Raw genomic sequence first — 21679 nt, forward strand, 5'->3', positions numbered from 1 at the left:
GAAGGTAGGTGCCAAAATAAATGTACTGTAATTACACCAAATAGGCTGTTAGGTAAAAGGGACATTTGACACTGATTAACACTTTCCACACATAAAAAAAAAGTGGGAAGGTATTTTTTTTTGGTAGTTGTGCTTAAATTATTTTTGGCAAGCTGTCTCTTTAAGAGAAACACACAAAACCAGTCATTCCTTTTGCTTATTTATGCTTTATTGAATGTTTATTTCAAACATGCATACAGTTAAATCTCATGTATTCATTTCTCCTTACATGTTCGAAAAGGAGTAGGAAGAATCAACGCTTATTTAATCCTACCTTTTTTCCAATTCATAGCAAGTACCAAGACATGTGTTTACTTTCTGTTCTCATTTTGTAACACAATTTAAATCAAGGAGTTAAAAATGCAACAGTTATCTTAAATAGTTAAGTTATAATATATATTTATTTGGGGTTTAACATGATTTAGTCAAATAATGGCATTAACAGTGAGGTACTAACAAGTAAACTAATATGAAGGTAGGTGCCAAAATAAATGTATTCTAATTACACCAAGTAGGCTGTTAGGTAAAAGGGACATTTGACACTGATTAACACTTTCCACACATACAAACAAAAGAGGGAAGGTATTTTTTTTTTGGTAGTTGTGCTTAAATTATTTTTGGCAAGCTGTCTCTTTAAGAGAAACACACAAAACCAGTCATTCCTTTTGCTTATTTATGCTTTATTGAATGTTTATTTCAAACATGCATACAGTTAAATCACATGTATTCATTTCTCTTTACATGTTCGAAAAGGAGTAGGAAGAATCAACGCTTATTTAATCCTACCCTTTTTCCAATTCATAGCATGACGTGTTTACTTTCTGTTCTCATGTTGTAACACAATTTAAATCAATTAGTTATAAATGCAACAGTCGTCTTAGATAATAGTTAAGTTATATACATATTTATTTGGGGTGCTTACAGGATTTAGTGAAATAATTGCGTTAACACTGAGGTACTAACAAGTAAACTAATATGAAGGTAGGTGCCAAAATAAATGTATTCTAATTACACCAAGTAGGCTGTTAGGTAAAAGTGACATTTGACACTGATTAACATTTTCCACACATACAAACAAAAGTGGGATGGTATTTTTTTTGGTAGTTGTGCTTAAATTATTTTTAGCAAGCTGTCTCTTTAAGAGAAACACACAAAACCAGTCATTCCTTTTGCTTATTTATGCTTTATTGAATGTTTATTTCAAACATGCATACAGTTAAATCTCATGTATTCATTTCTCTTTACATGTTCGAAAAGGAGTAGGAAGAATCAACGCTTATTTAATCCTACCCTTTTTCCAATTCATAGCAACTACCAAGACGTGTTTACTTTCTGTTATCATTTTGTAATACAATTTACATCAATGAGTTAAAAATGCAACAGTTATCTTAAATAGTTAAGTTATAATATATATTTATTTGGGGTTTACATGATTTAGTCAAATAATGGCATTAACAGTGAGGTACTAACAAGTAAACTAATATGAAGGTAGGTGCCAAAATAAATGTATTCTAATTACACCAAATAGGCTGTTGGGTAAAAGGGACATTTGACACTGATTAACACTTTCCACACATACAAACAAAAGTGGGAAGGTATTTTTTCTGGTAGTTGTGCTAAAATTATTTTTGGCAAGCTGTCTCTTTAAGAGAAACACACAAAACCGGTAATTCCTTTTGCTTATTTATGCTTTATTGAATGTATATTTCAAACATGCATACAGTTAAATCACATGTATTCATTTCTCTTTACATGCTCGAAAAGGAGTAGGAAGAATCAACGTTTATTTAAATCCTACCCCTTTTCCAATTCATAGCAACTACCAAGACATGTGTTCACTTTCTGTTATCATTTTTCAACACAATTTAAATAAATGAGTTATAAATGCTTCAGTTATCTTAGATAATAGTTAAGTTATATACATATTTATTTGGGGTGTTTACAGGATTTAGTCAAATAATGGCGTTAACACTGAGGTACTAACAGGTAAGCTAATATGAAGGTAGGTGACAAAATAAATGTATTCTAATTACACCAAGTAGGCTGTTAGGTAAAAGTGGCATTTGACACTGATTAACACTTTCCATACAACGTTAAAACTAAGTAGGCGGCTGGGTAAAAGTGACATTTGACACTGATTAACACTTTCCATACAACGTTAAAACTAAGTAGGCTGCTGGGTAAAAGTGACATTTGACACTGATTAACACTTTCCACACAACGTTAAAACTAGTAGTGGGTTTAATAAAAACATGCATATGTACATAAGGTGTCAATATGAAAATATATTACATTAATACATGCACTGAAAGAATGTAATAGATTAAAAAGGAATACAGTACCATCAGTAAAGGGTTCTTCAAAGCAGCTGTAAATAAAGGCTGATTAACTACAAACTTACAGGCAAACATTTACGTCAAATGACTTGTCGACAAACAAATATATCGGTATTTTTGACAGTAATCCGTCATTACACAGAAACGAGAACAGTATTTGTGTCTAATCGTCAACAAAGTAGCTTTTGTTCGCCATCCCAGTCCGCTGAGGAACATTCCAGAATGTCAGCAATGCAGCAACACTAATGGGCGGTTTTTCAGGGCCTGTACAGACACTGGACTACTCGATTTTAAACCACTTTTTGTGCGTGTGACAAAATGTTCACCTTGGATACACACGCTTCCTTGCTGTTGTATGTCCGTGACATGATGTGGGGGAGGGTTTGCCGAGCTAAGTGGAGTGACAGCATCGTGATCTGCTAATGGAGGAATGCTCGCCTCAGGCAGGACAAAAATAAACACGACTGGCAGGAAAAGCAGGCCTTGACATTGGCCTTTAAAAAGGTGTGTCACAAAAAAAGACGCACTTAAAAAAGCAAATCTTTTCTGTCTTTAACTATTTTTTAAAATACGGTTTCTCTGGCCTCTAGCAACCTTTGGCACGCAAAGTAATTTCCCCGTCAACAAGGTTGCTCTGTGTACACTTCCCATGACCTAATATGGCAATGTGAAGGGAGTGCTGCCATGGCAACCCCCGCCAGATCTCGGATTACCGCCTTCGCCTTTGGGAGAGTGAACCCCATTCGCCGCCATCTTTGTTTTCTTCCTTCCACATTATGGCATCGATTCTTCCGTCAATTCAACCCACAAAATGTACGTCCGTCCCGGATATAGTTACACCACTGTCGCCTGGGTGTCAAAACGCCTCGCTTTGAGTGTGGAAACTTCGAGAATGAAGACTTTCCCCTCCCCCCCACCCCTCGTTGTCGTCGAAGAGGCGCTCTCGAATGAGAGCAAGGGAGAGAGAGAGAAAGAAGACCTCACCCAGTTATGGCGCAGCAACACTTATTTGAAGCTCTGTCTTTTGTGTGTGTGACGAGAAGCCATTTTGAGAGCCTGCAGAACTCTTTTAAACACAAAAACATACGCCAACTGATGGCTTTTGGACAAAACGTGGAGGGGAAGCAGTGAATAGTACCAAGATTTCTCCCCCAAATCCCCTAAAACTCACATTTAAAGGCTCGGATTACATATTTTGAATACCACTGTAAGTTAACATTGCAATATCAATTAAGATGTTTAAATGTATAAATGTAATCACAATTGACAAGTATGTCCTCTATTACAATGCCTACATCTACAGTACAGATAAAGACAAGTAAATGGTAAAGTGTAATAAATTTAAAAAAAGTTACCTTGGCAAATAACATTTCCTTGTGGTTTTAAATGGTGAATCTTAGTGAGAATGGTCGATGTTAGTTGACTGTTATCCTGTCTTCAGGGGGGAGAGAGAGAAGCTTTGCATATTGCCCCAAAAACAGATGATGGTGGTTGAAGATCCTGGCTGAGAGGTAATGGAAAAGCACTAATGATTGTTTGGGCACAAGCGTCATCTTTTGTGCCAATAATTGATTCCTTTTCTTTTTGCAGGATGACCTCCCCAATCCCTTATTAGTGACATTATTAGAGGATCCCAAAGATGGAAGATGGAATACTGTCCCCTATGCATTTTAAGGCCTGTTTTACTGCATTTCACCAAAGTACTGAGGTAAATATTTAGCTATTGTCCCTTTTTTTGGCTTTGGAAGGTTTCTACTTCTACATGGAACCCCCCCACGACTTAGACATGTTTGGGAAATTAAATCTGACCTTGAAGTGAGTTCACGTCGACTACAATTTGGTTCTTTATAAATGGCAACCCAAATCCGGCACCCAGAACTGTTCTCTCTGGAAAAATCCATCAGCTTTCTGTTATGGGAGAAGATGTTCAAAAAGCCATTATTCAAAGCATCAAATGCAAGGGAATATAAGGAGAGTATTTTTCAAATTATGACAGGCCACCAATATATGTTGTATTTATTAGCATAGCTTAGTTGATACATTGACAAAAAAGTTTAATAAACAACTGCATGCTGCAAATATTATAGAAGAGTTGGACTTACTCATTGCTACTCATACAAGGCCCATAGGTGTAAAACTGACTTACACTTAAACATACAACTGTGTTTTTTTTTACCCTCATTTCCTCAAAAGAGCTGTTTATTCACATTTTCATTTTTTTCCCCTCTCTTTTCAAATAGTATTGTATATGGGTGTGCCCGTGACCAAGTTAGGACAAAGATGGATTCCAGGCAGAGGAAAAAAGGCTCAAAATGTCACAGGGTAATTACATCCAGCACATTTTCTCTCTTCCTTCTTCTCAAATCCTTTCAAAGGAGCAATCATAAGGCTTATCATAGTCCGTGAGAGGTTGAGGAAATCAAGTGTAAAGATCCCTTTTTTTTTTGAGACAAAGGAAACCCAGCTAGGCCTATGAAGTCCCCATGTTTCTAAGCATGAAAATGGCTGCCGGGAGCTTTCAGGGCCCCCCTCTCTCTCTGCTCTGTTGAAGGACTCCTGAGCCGTGCCTCTAATAGCAGACCGCTCCTCTGCTGCCGCCTTCTGATTGGCTACGCCAGCCTGCCACTGTTAACCAGCCAATTGCCCGAGCACTGCAAAAAGAAAACAGCAGGCAATGTCAAAAAGAAAGGGGGAAAAAAAACAGTGTTCGTCCAAAATAAAAATAATTAAAAACATTTAAAGAAAAAATAATAATATCAGCACGACGTCAGATGACGTTAGTATTGCTTTTTGAAGCTATGATCTATGGGAGGGGGAGGCACTATTATGTATTTCTTTACGTTAAATTATAAAGGTGCCAGCTCAAGTATTGACACATATTCCACTGCCCTGCGTTGTTGTCACTAGTTTAGCAGTGTCGCCGAATGCAGCACAATGCATTTGTTTGTCAGTTAGGTAAACGCGAGTGGCAGATTCGACACGCTCCACCGTCGAGCGGCGAAACGACAAATGTGTTTTTTTCTAAAAAAAAATCAGCCGTATGTGTGTAACCGGGTCGTTTTAGCGGCGAGGATAGTTTAACTCCAAAATGTGTTTTTATCGGGTAAAATGCGACCAGGCAGGGGCCGAGGAAGTTTGTGGCGAAAGTGCGATTTAGCGTTCGGCACTGGCGGAGCCTAGCAGTGTATTGTGGGAGAGACAGAAGCTACACACACACACTCACACATACACACACAATATGTGCTGGCTCTCGCCGAAAAAGCAGGCGCTTTTCCTCAAGATAAATCATGTAATCTGAACGGCGGAAAAAAGGCGAAAGCGATTCCTTAATCGATTCAAGACTGAAATCCCCCTCGATCGGACCAGCCATGTCCAAGCCGGGGGAGCGAAACAAATTGCACGAAGACCATGGCAGAAAGCAGAGTTCAAGTAAGCTTTCCCCCCTCTCTTCTCTCTCTCTCTCCTTCCAATTGTCCGTCGTGATGGCGTTGCATTGTCGCTGAAAGTCATGCACGTTGGCGTGGAAGTGTCGAGGACACGGGGTGGTGGTGGTGGTTACGGGACCGTGTTGAGTTAGCGCTGCTTCACGTTAGCTTGCTTTCGCCCCCCGCCGCCGCCGCCGCTTTTGCTTGATCCCTCCGCCTGTCCCTTCCAGCGCTGGCCAACGGCACCGACAGTCACCCGGTGTGCGGCTCGGCGGAGAAGCGGAGTCACCAGTGGAGAAGTTACAAGTTGATCATCGACCCGGCGCTCAGGAAGGGATCGCACAAGCTCTACCGCTACGATGGACACACGTTCAGCATGCCCGTAAGTGCAATCCGAGTCGGCGACCTCCATTATGGGGCTACGGTGTGTCTATATCGTGTTGTGATGCCACCGGTGACCGAGCCTCCTTCCTGCGTTTTGTTTACGCGAGTAATAGATGACAGCACATGTGTGCATGCCTTGCCTCCTTCCACAGAACCCGGGGATGCCACCGGTGGACATTGTACGAGACCCCAGAATCGGACGTTTGTGGACAAAGTACAAAGAAACCGACCTACCGGTGCCCAAATTTAAGGTATCTTAACAGCAAGTGTGTGTGGAGGGAGGGAAAAAATGAGGGGTCTTTAAGTTTCAGACACACCCCCTTTATTCATCTTCAGGAATTCTTAGGAAGCTGTTCTGCATGTTTAGTCCAGGAGGGTTTTCAAAGTGTGACTTCCCCTTCAGAGGATATAACACAGTTGGGAACTCAGAAATAAAGTTCATTTCTCAAGAAACCGACCTACCGGTGCCCAAATTGAAGGTATCTAACAGCAAGTGTGTGTGGAGGGAGGGAAAAAGTGAGGGGTCTTTAAGTTTCAGACACCCCCCCCCCCTTTATTCATCTTCAGGAATTCTTAGGAAGCTGTTCTGCATGTTTAGTCCAGGAGGGTTTTCAAAGTGTGACTTCCCTTCCGCTCCGGCTTCCTCCCACCTCCAAAGACAGGTTGATTGGCAACGCTAAATTGGCCCTAGTGTGTGAATGTTGTCTGTTGTCTGTCTATCTGTGTTGGCCCTGCGACGAGGTGGCGACTTGTCCACGGTGTACTCCGCCTTCCGCCGGATTGTAGCTGAGATAGGCTCCACCGCCCCCCGCAACCCCGAAGGGAATAAGCGGTAAAAAATGGATGGATGGATGGACTTCCCTTCGGAGGATATAACACAGTTGGGAACCATCCCCTACACTCCGCAACAATGTTATTTTCTCAAGAAACCAACTTACCGGTGCCCAAATTTAAGGTATCTTAACAGCAAGTGTGTGTGGAGGTAGGGAAAAAATGAGGGATCTTTAAGTTTCAGACACACCCCCTTTATTCATCTTCAGGAATTCTTAGGAAGCTGTTCTGCATGTTTAGTCCAGGAGGGTTTTCAAAGTGTGACTTCCCTTCAGAGGATATAACACAGTTGGGAACTCAGAAATAATGTTATTTTCTCAAGAAACCGACCTACCGGTGCCCAAATTTAAGGTATCTAACAGCAAGTGTGTGTCGAGGGAGGAAAAAAGTGAGGGGTCTTTAAGTTTCAGGCATCCCCCCTTTATTCATCTTCAGGAATTCTTAGGAAGCTGTTCTGCATGTTTAGTCCAGGAGGGTTTTCAAAGTGTGACTTCCCTTCCGCTCCGGCTTCCTCCCACCTCCAAAGACATGTACCTGGGGATAGGTTGATTGGCAACACTAAATTGTCCCTAGTGTGTGAATGTGAGTGTGAATGTTGTCTGTCTATCTGTGTTGGCCCTGTGATGAGGTGGCGACTTGTCCAGGGTGTACCCCGCCTTCCGCCCGAATGCAGCTGAGATAGGCTGCAGCACCCTCCGCCACCCCAAAAGGGACAAGCGGTAGAAAATGGATGGATGGATGGACTTCCCTTCCGCTCCGGCTTCCTCCCACCTCCAAAGACATGCACCTGGGGATAGGTTGATTGGCAACGCTAAATTGGCCCTAGTGTGTGAATGTGAGTGTGAATGTTGTTTGTCTATCTGTGTTGGCCCTGTGATGAGGTGGCGACTTGTCCACAGTGTACTCCGCCTTCCGCCCGATTGTAGCTGAGATAGGCTCCACCGCCCCCCGCAACCCCGAAGGGAATAAGCAGTAAAAAATGGATGGATGGATGGACTTCCCTTCGGAGGATATAACACAGTTGGGAACCTTCCCCTACACTCAACAACCATGTTTATTTCTCAAGAAACCGACCTACCGGTGCCCAAATTTAAGGTATCTAACAGCAAGTGTGTGTGGAGGGAGGGAAAAAATGAGGGGTGTTTAAGTTTCAGACACACCCCCATTATTCATCTTCAGGAATTCTTAGGTAGCTGTTCTGCATGTTTATAGTCCAGGAGGGTTTTCAAAGTGTGACTTCCCTCCAGAGGATATAACACAGTTGGGAACCTTCCCCTACACTCAACAACCATGTTATTTTCTCAAGAAACCGACCTACCGGTGCCCAAATTTAAGGTATCTAACAGCAAGTGTGTGTGGAGGGAGGGAAAAAATGAGGGGTCTTTAAGTTTCAGACACCCCCCCTTTATTCATCTTCAGGAATTCTTAGGAAGCTGTTCTGCATGTTTAGTCCAGGAGGGTTTTCAAAGTGTGACTTCCCTTCCGTTCCGGCTTCCTCCCACCTCCAAAGACATGTACCTGGGGATAGGTTGATTGGCAACACTAAATTGGCCCTAGTGTGTGAATGTGAGTGTGAATGTTGTCTGTCTATCTGTGTTGGCCCTGTGATGAGGTGGCGACTTGTCCAGGGTGTACCCCGCCTTCCGCCCGAATGCAGCTGAGATAGGCTGCAGCACCCTCCGCCACCCCAAAAGGGACAAGCGGTAGAAAATGGATGGATGGATGGACTTCCCTTCGGCTCCGGCTTCCTCCCACCTCCAAAGACATGCACCTGGGGATAGGTTGATTGGCAACACTAAATTGGCCCTAGTGTGTGAATGTGAGTGTGAATGTTGTCTGTCTATCTGTGTTGGCCCTGCGACGAGGTGGCGACTTGTCCACGGTGTACCCCGCCTTCCGCCCGATTGTAGCTGAGATAGGCTCCACCGCCCCCCGCGACCCAGAAGGGAATAAGCGGTAGAAAATGGATGGATGGATGGACTTCTCTTCAGAGGATATAACACAGTTGGGAACCTTCCCCTACACTCAGCAACAATGTTATTTTCTCAAGAAACTGACCTACCGGTGCCCAAATTTAAGGTGTCTTAACAGCAAGTGTGTGTTGAGGGAGGAAAAAAATGAAGGGTCTTTACGTTTCAGACACACCCCCTTTATTCATCTTCAGGAATTCTTAGGAAGCTGTTCTGCATGTTTAGTCCAGGAGGGTTTTCAAAATGTGACTTCCCTCCAGAGGATATAACACAGTTGGGAACCTTCCCCTACACTCAGCAACAATGTTATTTTCTCGAGCCTATTTAGTGTCCTTTTCTGCTCAACACACTGGCAGAAATCCTCTCCATGGCCAAAGTACTCTAACCTGACTCTCGCCAGATCCTTGTAGTTCGCTGGGCTCCACACAAGGATCTGGGACTTCTCAATAGGAGATGTATTTCAGAAGGCGGGGCCTTGTAAAAAAAAAAATTGTATGTGATTGGATAAACCCCTTGTCCGTTATCTTGAATGACGTGCTACTTCAACCACTTGCATCCAAATCAAGCCGTGACGCTGATGAGACCGACGCTGGGAAATACAAAACAAAACAGCCGACATATTGGATAACGACAGAGTGAAAAGTTAGAAAACATTTACTGAAACAATGCAGCAATGTCCATGTTCGACAAAACAGTTGCAATAGCAGCATCAATGTCAGCACACGACTCCTCGCTGCGTGCCGCCATTGTTGTTTAATAACAGTCGCTTCGGCGCTATGTCACATCTATGAAATCCCGCCCTGCGATCCTGATTGGTTCATTATTTTTGCTATCTTGAAGGAGTTTGCAATGCCCTCGAGCCCAGATCCTTGTGTGGAGCTCAGCGAGCTACAAGGATCTGGCGAGAGTCAGGTTAAAAGTACTCTGTTGTTTTTAAGGATATGCTGCAGCAACACTTGTCAAAGATCTCTAATAGGACAGGAGCGCCCTGCTGTTTTTAAGGAGTACTTCTCAAAGATCCTCTATTTGACAGGAACACTGCTGTTTTTAAGGAACCGCTTTAAGCAACGCTGGTCAAGATCTTCGAAATGCTGTGCTGGTTTTTTTATGATAAATTGTCCCTAGTGTGTGAATGTGAGTGTGAATGTTGTCTGTCTATCTGTGTTGGACCTGCGATGAGGTTGCGACTTGTCCAGGGTGTACCCCGTCTACCGCCCGAATGCAGTTGAAATAGGCTCCAGCATCGCCCGCGACCCCGAAAGGGACAAACAGTAGAAAATGGGGGATGGATGGAAGGCGCTCACTACTGTTTTTAAGGTCTGTCTGCAAAACAAAATGCTCATCAAAGATCTTCTATGTGACAGGAGCGTCCTTCAACTTTTAAGGACCTACTGCAAAACACTAGTCAAAGATCCATGAAATGACAGGAGCGCTTTGCTATTTTTTTTTTTAATCTTATCACATAAATGATCTCTGTGCTTTTTTAAAGGATAATTCAGAAAAAAATACTATATGACGGCAGCGGCCCGCTCCTTTTAAGGACCTACTCCAGAGAAACAATAGTGAAAGATCCTTAATGGAAATAACTAGATATTATATTTTGTGGAGTTGTTTGCTTCTCCGATTCTGTTTACTCTCTCATCTTTTTGTGTTTTTTTTTTCACAAGCTGCTGCACCTCCCCTTAAAGAGGGTCATATTATGATGTTTTTTGTACATTTAAAACATTTCCTTGTGGTCCTCATGTCATGTAATGGTGGTTCTTAGTAAAAATTTTGCATAGATGATGTTTTACAGACAATTTTCAAGCCGCTTTCTGACCGTCTCTTCAGAATGCACTGTTTTGCGGGCGCTCTTATTTACGTGCCTCCACTTTTTAGTGCTTCCATATGGAGTCTATTGACATATATAAGTTCATACACTATTTTGTATTAGAAATGGCAACAGTGGAGGATGCATGTGCCTGTACGAGCCAGTCTGCCCCACAACAAAAGGATAGAGAAAAAGAAGGAACTTACCTACAACAGCGTCGGACTACAATGGTGGACTCGCGCAAAGCTTTTCGGGTACATTTCTACCATGTATGGAGACATCCACTGACATCACAAATTGGGCGAATTACAAACGACTTATTTGGAGGACGTATAAAGGAAGGCAAGATTGTTTTATAAATATCTCCGCCATGCCTCCATGGTTTGATTTAAAATTTTCAGGACATGCGCAGATCCCAAATAGACAAAAACAAGTAGCAACAGGTAAGAATAGTTGGTTTTGCATAATAGGTCTCCTTTAAATTACTTGCTTTAGAGTACTGGTTTTGTCACAACCCCCCTCCTCCAAACTTAAGGCCCTCCTCTGCTTTTTCAAACTCTTCCTCCAAGATCGACGAGTGCTACATTGGCCCTGTGCCCCCGAAGGAGGTGACATTCGCCCGCCTAAATGACAACATCCGGGAGGGCTTCCTCAGCGACATGTGCAAGAAGTTTGGCGAAATCGAGGAGGTGGAGATCCTCTACAACCCCAAGAACAAGAAGCACTTGGGCATCGCCAAAGTGGTTTTTGAGAACGTCAAAGCCGCCAAAGTGGCCGTGCAGTCGCTGCACAACACGTCTGTGATGGGCACCATCATCCACGTGGAGCTCGACCCCAAAGGTAAAACTCCCGGGTGACAACTTTCAGCTGGCAGCGTATGAAAAGTCCGCCTTACTTGGGGCCACAGCTGTCACGTGGTTAGCTCCTCTGCTTGGGAGGCTAATTGAATTTCATTGAATTGTAATCCCTTCTCCCACAAGCCCACCGCTGAGGGTACCCTTTCCTCCCAGTGTGCCTAATTTCAGACATGTAAACAAACACTTAAACAACCTGTCAGTGTCCTCTCTTGTTTACATAGCTGCTGCATTTAATCACTTTATTGGTGGTATAGCATACTGTACAATTCAGGAACACCACTGCAAATTACAAAAAATATTTGGACAATGTCTCATTATAAAATAGCAATTTTTTCCATCAGCTGCAAATGAGCGTTCCCTGTTGTTTGAACAATGCCAGATTATCTCCAACAATGGCCTCTTCACGAATCTGCAATTATATCCCTTTTGCCTTTCCTCAGGTGAGAATCGCCTCAGGTACTTTCAGCTCCTGATGAATGGCAGCTACACTCCGCGGACTCTGCCTGTCGGCGCGGAGGAAGCCTTGGAAGTCTCTCCTCGAAGCCTGGCGGAAGCCTTACTGGTAAATTGGGGGTGGGGGATGATACACAACACTTACAATAGTTTTGTTTGGGTTTTCACACTTGTCGCAGTGTGAATTGCTGAGCTCAGCAGACGTGCTTATCCTGAAATGCCCTTTTTTTCCAATCAGTGAACACAGGTGGTGGAGGAGACCGATTCTTGTTGGTCTCTGCTTTAAGGAGTTACATCTCAAAAGGGCTTTGAAAAATGCACTTTGGCCTCACAGTGTGAGATCCCCCCACACGTGCCCAGCCCTGATCCTCCCATCCACTAGTTAATGTTTTACCTCTGCCAAGGCGTGTTTGCTTTTTGTGCAACTTTCCTACTTTTTGCATCAAATGGGTGTTTTTTTTTTATATGATGTTTCCATTTCTTTTATATGATCCTTCCTCAAATGGTCCAAATATTTAGCATACAAAATCGCATAGGAAGTCATTTTAATTTATTATGCATCCACAGAAAATCTGTTCTTCATTGATTCTGTATTTTATTGTTGTTTACTGCAAAACAATGAGGGGAAATTCAACCAACATGGCAGCTGGCAGGAAGTGTGTAACTACGCCATAACCACAACTCAGTGCATACCTCGCTTTTAAGGTCATACTTCAGTTAATTTTTGGTACAGTAAGGGAACAAAATGCAACAACTCGGGTTTGGTGTAAACAGCTTTAATGGTTTTTACTCTATACATACAAGAACTGGTCGCAGCTGCTTTCTACTTGTCAACGTGTTTTAGTCTGTTTACGTATTTGACTGGGACAGCAAAGCGTTCCCAAATAGGAGACTTTAAACGATGCAAGAGGTTTGACACAATTCCTTGCCAAAGGCTGGTAATGTGTTCCGCGTGAAAACTCAGTATGCCCTTGTTTCGTACATCTCAAAAAATCTGAACACAAATACATGTACCATTACCTCCTAATTTATTATATAATAAATAATTATTGTGTTGTATGGGTCCAAATATCTCCTCTAACCCCAACTTTGTTTGTCCCCCCTCCGCAAGGCATGCAAGCCAATCGGTAGGTTATCCGAAAGCAGCCAATCTACGGCATCAGGACCAGCGCCGCCCAGCAGCAGTTCCACCACGCCGCTGTCTCTGGAGACGGGCTACTCCAGCCTAAGGCAGGACACGCCCCAGTCGCAGGGGACGCCGCGCCAGGCAGGCACGCCCTTCTCTCAAGACTCCAGCTACTCCAGTCGCCAGTCCACACCCTCCTACCAGTCCAGCCGTACGGAGAGTTCCGGCAGCTACAAGTCCCGAAGACATGAGAGCAAATTCCAGGATGCGTACAACCGCCGACCGGAGAGGCCTCAGTATCGTAGCAACATGTACAGGAGCTCGACATCGGAACAATCGCCTTTTAAACAGCAGCACCTCACACCGCCAGAACCACCGCCTACAACCCCATCTTTCACGTACACACCGCCTCCCCCTGCTACCTCAAACTTCAAGTCGGCTTTCTCGCCCTACCAGGCTCCCATGCCACCCGCTTTCCCACCATCAGAACCCGCATTTCATCACCCAGCCCAAAGGGAGAGTGAGTACCACAGACCCCCACAGCCGCCCCTGGTAGCACCCACAGACTTTCTTCCCGTGAAGGATAGACCGGAAACGCCTCCCATTCCAGAACCCCCACCCGAACCCGGACCGCAACCAACCACGCCACCCCCTCGAACGCCCGAACACTGCCCCTCACCTGGTTCCCCGGCCCCGGACGCAGAGCGCAACAGCCTGGACTCGCGCATCGAGATGCTCCTCAAGGAAAAAAGGACTAAACTGCTGCCCTTCCTGGCAGAGCAGATCTCGGACACTGAGGTGCGAATGGAGGGAAGTCCCATTTCCTCCTCGTCCTCGCAGCTCTCCCCCATTCCCCCGTACACGGGTGGAACGCAAAACTCCCGTCCCTGTAGCACAGGCTTGGAGGACATCAGTCCGACCCCGCTGCCCGATTCGGACGAGGACGAGCCGATTCCCGGTACCGCTTCCCTGGTGAAGAGAATCGTCTCTCCTGTCCACGAGAAAATGAACAGTGAGGTGAAAGATGAACATCCTCAAGGCCATGCGGAAACAGAAAAAATGGACACGGTAAGACGTTTTTACACAACATTCACCAAACACTTAACAGACATAATAATGCCTGGTTTTGAGTGACGCAGAAAGAGAGTGACTGATTTACAAATGTGTTTGTAAGATTTGAACATCCCTACTCAGCAACAGGAGTAGTGACAATAAGTTTTACTGTGATGTAATGCAGGGACGTCCCAAATTATTCCCAATGAGGACCGTATACAAAAACTGGAAGACTCACACTGACGCATTTTATGCATTAAATATATTAAAACCAATCCATATACACGTTGAACTATCTGAACAAAATATCTGAGCTTTGGGTTATAGATGACAAAGCAACTTAATAATACATTTGTTTTATTTTTAAAACATGCTGAGGGCCAATAAAAAAAAAAAAGCTGTGGGTAGAAACGGTCGCATTTTGGTGGAGTGCGAGCCTAAAACAAACAAGGTTTGATTTTAAACTTTAAACAAGTCTCTAAAGCAGATCTGGGCAAATTAAGGCCCGGGGGCCGCATTCGGCCCATTAAGCTTTTCAATCTGGCCCGCCGGACATTCCCAAATAATTTTTTTTGATCTTTAAGATGGAAAGTGTAGCTGCCATTATGATGTGCAGTGATGTTTTCAAATGACCGTAAGTCTTGAACTACACAAAGTATTTCAATGGTTGGAATCTGCGCTTTTGCATTATATACCAGTTACTATGGTAATCTAATTAGTTACTACGGTAATCTAAGTCACAGCAGCTTAGACGAGGCACCGAGCAGTGTGGGTGGAGAGCGTTTCCACAGAGTGTTTCCAGAGCGGCCAGCCTGAAATGCGGGTGTCAGGGACAGACGCGGATGGAGATTTTTACAACAAATTTCTAAAGCTTAGTGATATAGCCGATGTATCCGATTGTAGGTGGGTTTTTTTCACGCTAATATTTCGCTGTTTGTTGCATTTTTGTTGCGTTTCGCTTGATCGTAAAATATGTCGATCGAGAGTGGGTGTGACATTCATATGTTCTCAATATTCAGTGTTTTATCGCTCATAGTTAATATTTTAAATCCCACATTCTTTATTTTCATGTACATTCTGGGTGTCTCATTCAGTAAAAAAAATTTAAAATTCCATTCCATTTTTTAAGGCAGTATGTCATAACGTTTTTAGCATTCAGACATTATTGTGAGGTTTTGTATTAGTGTTCCAGACACATTTTTTTCTCTAAATTTGGCCCCCCCAAACAAAATAATTTCCCCGCAGGCCTGCTCTAAGAGACGATATTGACAGGTCACAGGAAGTTAAGTCTGGTTTCAAGTACTTGTAATACACTTTCCTTTTCATTTCGTGCTCCTTGTTCAGTCTTGTAAAGCAATCTCGGGTTTCACATAAAAAAGCATGTTTAGCGTCTTTAAATGTGCCAAGACAGATTAAACATGTTTGGGTGTGTAAATAGAGTTTACCTTGGAGTTAAACAGGAGTTTCTGTCCTTCTGAGTTCCTGCACACTCTGGCTTATGTTCAATTGAGGAATGAAATACTAGTCTTGCTTCCTGTTTCGCTCGCAATGGAGGAGAGCGCAGATTTGGCTGTTGGCCCCATTGAGCGGCATGCTTCCTGCCTCTGCCTGAGCCCGACAGTCAGAATAGGCCACCGCCGCTTATGTTCTCACCTTTCAGTTATTGCAAAGCAAACATCATTTGTGTAAGGATGCCACTCCCGCGCCGAGCTCACGTTCGCTTCTTTCGCAACGTGTCCAACTGGGAATGCTTTTTTTTAATGATACAGCTCTTGCATCACTGACTTGTCTGTTTCGGGTCAATGTTTGGTGCCTGAGCAAACAGTTTGTTTGACCGGAGACACGGGTCACTCTTGTCGGCTGTCCGCAGCAAGCATGTACAGATTCAAACTTGATCTAGGATGTGTGCCCATTTTGGTGGCATATAAATGAGCAACAGGTGCTTCACTTTTACTGACATCTCAAATTCAAGATTGTGAACAGGAAGGGTGACATACCTCTTCCCCTCTCGACAATCTTAAATTTCTCACTCAGTGCAATCTCCTTTTCGCATACTCTTCATCTCGTGCCCTCTCGGGCGCTCATAATAGCACACTCAGCCCTGAGAGCATTGAAGTTGTACTTTTTTTCCTATATGACATCCTCTTTCAAGTCTTTGACCTGACATCCTCTTGTGTATCAGTCAGAATAACGTTGAAGCGCGTTACATCTTACTCTGCAACATTAACATTAGAGTTGTCAAAATGGACGTGAACAATCCATTATAAATATGATTACAAATTGTAAACAAATTAGTTGGGATGGGTATTATTCATACATTGGTAAAACTTTCGATGGTTAGTTATAACTAGAGATGTCCGATAATGGCTTTTTTGCTGATATTCCGATATTGTCCAACTCTTAATTACCGATTCCGATATCAACCGATACCAATATATACAGTCGTGGAATTAACACATTATTATGCCTAATTTTGTTGTGATGCCCCGCTGGATGCATTAAACAATGTAACAAGGTTTTCCAAAATAAATCAACTCAAGTTAACGGAAAAAAATGCCAACATGGCACTGCCATATTTATTATTTAAGTCACAAAGTGCATTATTTTTTTTTTAACATGCCTCAAAACAGCAGCTTGGAATTTGGGACATGCTCTCCCTGAGAGAGTATGAGGAGGTTGAGGTGGGCTGGGTTGAGGTGGGGCGGGGGTTTGGCGGTACCTGTGGGTGTATATTGTAGCGTCCCGGAAGAGTTAGTGCTGCGAGGGGTTCTGGGTATTTGTTCTGTTGTGTTTATGTTGTGTTACAGTGCGGATGTTCTCCCGAAATGTGTTTGTCATTCTTGTGTGGTGTGGGTTCACAGTGTGGCGCATATTTGTAACAGTGTTGAAGTTGTTTATACGGCTACCCTCAGTGTGACCTGTATGGCTGTTGACCAAGTATGCTTTGCATTCACTTGTGTGTGTGTGTGTGAAAAGCCGTAGATATTATGTGACTGGGCTGGCACGCAAAGGCAGTGCCTTTAAGGTTTATTGGCGCTCTTTACTCCTCCCTATGTCCGTGTACACAGCGGCGTTTTAAAAAGTCATAAATCTTACTTTTTGAAACAGATACCGATAATTTTGAAACCGATACTGATAATTTCCGATATTACATTTTAAAGCATTTATCGGCCGATAATATCGGCAGTCCGATATTATCGGACATCTCTAATAAATATGATTACAAATTGTAAACAAATTAGTTGGGATGGGTATTATTCATACAACGGTAAAACTCTCGATGGTTAGTTATAACCTATTACCGTTTTTAATTAAATTACCAAAAAACCGTGATTGATAAATACACTTTGATAAACTCATGGACTGACTAGCGCCTACGTGTCACAGATCCAGCCCGTGAATGAATTATCTATGGCCCCGGGATGATATTTGATTAGTATCGGAACCGACCCGCAGGCCACAGCCGGCTGCGGCTGTTTTGCACGCACCAATACTCCGAACAGTGTTGGTGCTAGGAATTTTTAAAATGGGGTCCCAGGGACCCCATCAAGACATAAAAATGGGGTCCCACAGTACATTTTTGGGGTCCCACTTTTTTGTTACCGTTTTGAAAACAAATGATAAATGTATGAATTCCACACATTCTATATTGTGTTTTGGAAAAAGGTTGTCATAAACGTTACTTGATTCATAAAAAAAAAAAAAAAAAAAAGTAATCAATTTTTTATGCAAATGTAAATGTTTTCAGTTATAAACATTCATTCACTTTCTTTTTTCCTTCATGGATCTAAACTTTACCGCTGCCGGTATTTTTTTTCTATATTTTTATTGTAATATTTTCAGAATGTGTTTGTTCTATTTTTGGCCAAAGTAAGGCAAAGAAAACAATCTGAAGTTGTCTTTATTTTTTAGTCTTAATGCCATGATTATAATAGTCAGGCCCGCATGTGCACAGATTTTCCTCCATGCGGCCCCTGAGCTAAAATGAGTTTGACACCCCCGGACTATCTTAAATGCTAACATGAATACAAGACACATTAATGTCTGTCCTCATTAAGAAACAATATCCCCCAATATAAACTTGTATAAACACATTGCTGTCTGAGTAACTAAGATATTCAATTGTGTACATTTGACCTGTGCTGTCTTAGAACGAAGTGATCATTCTATATTCCAAAAAATACGACACAGGCGGAGGTGTTTTTGTTCTTTTAACCACTTTATAAACTCCGACAGATTGTTTCTGCAACAGGAAATTAACTCATGCAATGTCATTAACAATAAAGGAAGCCAAGTGAACTCTCAATTTTCCTTTATCAAAAAAAAAAAGTAAACATTTTACAAATTAAGATGGAAGAAGATAAACATATTCAGTCACTCAAATAAAAATATGGCTCTTAAAATGTCAGAACAATATTTAATGTTTCTTTTGCCAATAAAGTTTATAGTGTATTAATTTTAGTTATTTAAAACAATACAACCTGGTTAAAAGACTTCAGTGTGTGCGTACACTGCAAAAACTGAAATCTAAGTAAGATTAAATATTTCAAATAAGGGTGATATTTGCTTATTTTCTGTCTGATAAGATAATTCTTCTCACTAAGCAGAGTGTTTTACTTGTTTTAAGGGTTTTGGTCCTAAATTATCTCAGTAAGATATTACAGCTTGTAGCTGAGATTTTATGACTTATATTGAGTAAAACATACTTGAAACTAGAATATCAACTGATGCAAAGCTGTGTCATTAACACTCACAAGTATAAAACTATTTTTTTAAAGTAATGATTTCTTACTTCAAGCATGAAAAAAAAAATCATGATGCCGAGCGCATATCATTATGTCAAGATAATGGCACTAGCATTTACTTAATTTAAGAATAATTTTCAACATTTTGAGCAAAAAGGGCCCCTTTTCTTTTTTTTTACCAAGAAAAGTGCACTTGTTATTAGTGAGAATATACTTATTTTAAGGTATTTTTGGGTTAATTGAGGTAGGTAATTTTACTTGTTTTGAAAGTCTTGACAAGCCGAATTTTCTTGTTCTATTGGCAGAAAATTTTGCTTAGTTCAAATAAAGCAACCCCTAATTTTTATATATATTTTTCTTGTTTTTGAACACTGACTTTTTGCAGTGTAGGTACTTTTTGAGCACATTCAACATCACCGCAATAATAATGACAACCTTGATACGAACATTTCATATCATTACATCCCTGGAAATGAGTTTTCTTTTCACCAAGCCCTTCCATCTCAAAAGACCATATTAATAACATTAAAGTTGATAAATGTTTGTTTAAAAAAAAAAAGTAATACAAACTGAAACACGATTAATTTAGATTTCTTTCTTTCTTTCTTTCTTTTAGTTTATTTCGAACACACTTACAGCATAATACATCACACAATTTCATATAATTTCTCTTTACATCATGTCCGAAAGGGAGTAGGAAGAAGCAAAGCTTATATTAATCCTACCCCTTTCCCACTTCAGAGCGTTTACAAATATATTCACATTCATTTACTGACCTTTTTATAGCAAAATGACATCCGTGAATGAGTAATACAACAGTTTTGTAATATGTAATTAATTAAGTCAGTCATTATTAACATACAGAGATGAAGAATATCTTATTTTCAATAAGGTTGAAAGTATTTCTCATAATTCTTCTTCTTTGTACTTTGTAAGCACTATTAATTTGAACAACCTCTTAAACTGGATCATATCAGTACAATGTTTTAACTTCTTTACTTAATCCATTCCATAATTTAATTCCACATACTGATATGCTAAAGGTTCTAAGTGTTGTACGTGCATACAAATGTTTTAAATTAGATTTTCCTCTCAGGTTATATTTCTCCTCTTTAGTTGAGAAGAATTGTTGTACATTCTTTGGTAGCAGATTAAAAAAATGTTTTAATCGTGATTAATCTAAATTAATCTTCAGCAACCTTTTGATTAATCTAAATTTGACATTTTAATCGTTTAACAACCCTAATAAAAAGTCTCACACAAGAGAGATGACCGCTCTTTCCTTGTCGTGCAGAGTCATCAGTCGTCAGGAGAAGACATGGAGATCTCGGATGACGAGATGCCCGGCACGCCAATCAGCGGCGGCGACTGTAGCAAAGGCATCGTCGTAAACTCCGCCGTGTCCCCCCTCCAGACCCTAGCCATCCATCCCGCCGGATATCCCCACCTGGCGGGCTTCGCCATCCCCCATCACCTAGCCCACACGACCCTGCCGGGGCACCACCTGGCTGCTCACCCCGGCGTGCACCCACACATGCTGCCACATATGGCTCACTACCCCGCCCGGCATGATTCCGCTGGTGCAAATGGAGCTGATGAACTGTCTGCGGTGGGAACAGTGGAGCACGGTCCCCATGTCTTTCCAAATGCAGCAGCAGATGCTGAGTCGCATGGCTCAGACTCGAGGCCCTTATCATTATCCGCATTTTGTGGATAGCGCGGCGTTTGCCGGACCCTATCCACATTTGTCCATGGGTGCTGCTGCGCATGGAAGTGCAACGGGGGCGCCCGGGCAGCAGTGGCAGCATCCCAGTATGCCCAAGTTCAACCCAACCGTCCCTCCTCCTGGTTATGAGACTAAAAAGGAGGATCCCCACAAAGCCACCATCGAAGGTGTCCTCCAGGTCATTGTCAAAGAACTGAAAGCCATCATGAAGCGAGACCTTAACCGTAAAATGGTGGAGGTGGTGGCTTTTCGAGCGTTTGATGAATGGTGGGAGAAGAAGGAACACTCCGCAAAGGTAAGTTGTGTCCCTTGTCATACTGTCACCATCTTAAAATACTGGCTGTGCATGTGCGTTCAAGATCCCATTTGAAACAATTTTTCAACAATTCCACAGAAGTCTCACAATCAGTGTATTGACAGTAGGTTATTTTGGTAGTTGACTAGTCAGCGATTTCTCTTTTGACTCGTTTCAATTATTGTTTATGATCTGCTCTGCATGTTAAGTTTGATGTTGGACTAGATTTTAACTCATTTTTAAAACCTACTATAGTAAATTCAATTGTAACAAAATAAATTAGAATTGTAGGATAGACATTATTTATCCCACAAAGGGGAAATTGTGGTTGCAGTGCAGATTTTTACATACAGTACCTAGAGTAAAACCTAATGAAAAACTAAAAATGAGTAATAAATAATACATATTGCGACTAAACGATTGCAATATGTATAAATAAATATTCAAACAAAAAGTGACTGTTGCTGAGTGTAAAAATATAATATAATAATTAGGGCTGCAACAACTAATCGATTAAAATCGATTATAAAAATAGTTGGCGATTAATTTAGTCATCGATTCGTTGGATCTATGCTATGCGCATGCGCAGAGGCAATTTTTTTTAAATTTTTAAATTTATTTTATTTTTT

The 21679-nt window shown here is 41.9% G+C and overlaps 1 protein-coding gene and 1 pseudogene across 1 annotated transcript in view; both read left to right on the forward strand.

Annotated features, from left to right (window-relative positions):
* Positions 1-4667, forward strand: part of LOC133639031 (transmembrane protein 120B-like) — a 44405-nt gene extending 39738 nt beyond the window's left edge. The window contains exons 12-14 of the transcript XR_009823720.1: positions 3817-3886; positions 3966-4083; positions 4616-4667. The gene's annotated coding sequence lies outside the window, so the exon portion shown is untranslated. The remainder of the gene's footprint in view (positions 1-3816; positions 3887-3965; positions 4084-4615) is intronic.
* A 158-nt stretch (positions 4668-4825) lies between these two features.
* Positions 4826-21679, forward strand: part of LOC133639033 (histone-lysine N-methyltransferase SETD1B-A-like) — a 35103-nt pseudogene continuing 18249 nt past the window's right edge.

Source organism: Entelurus aequoreus, linkage group LG21 (assembly GCF_033978785.1).
Source record: "Entelurus aequoreus isolate RoL-2023_Sb linkage group LG21, RoL_Eaeq_v1.1, whole genome shotgun sequence".
Taxonomy (NCBI): Eukaryota; Metazoa; Chordata; class Actinopteri; order Syngnathiformes; family Syngnathidae; genus Entelurus; species Entelurus aequoreus.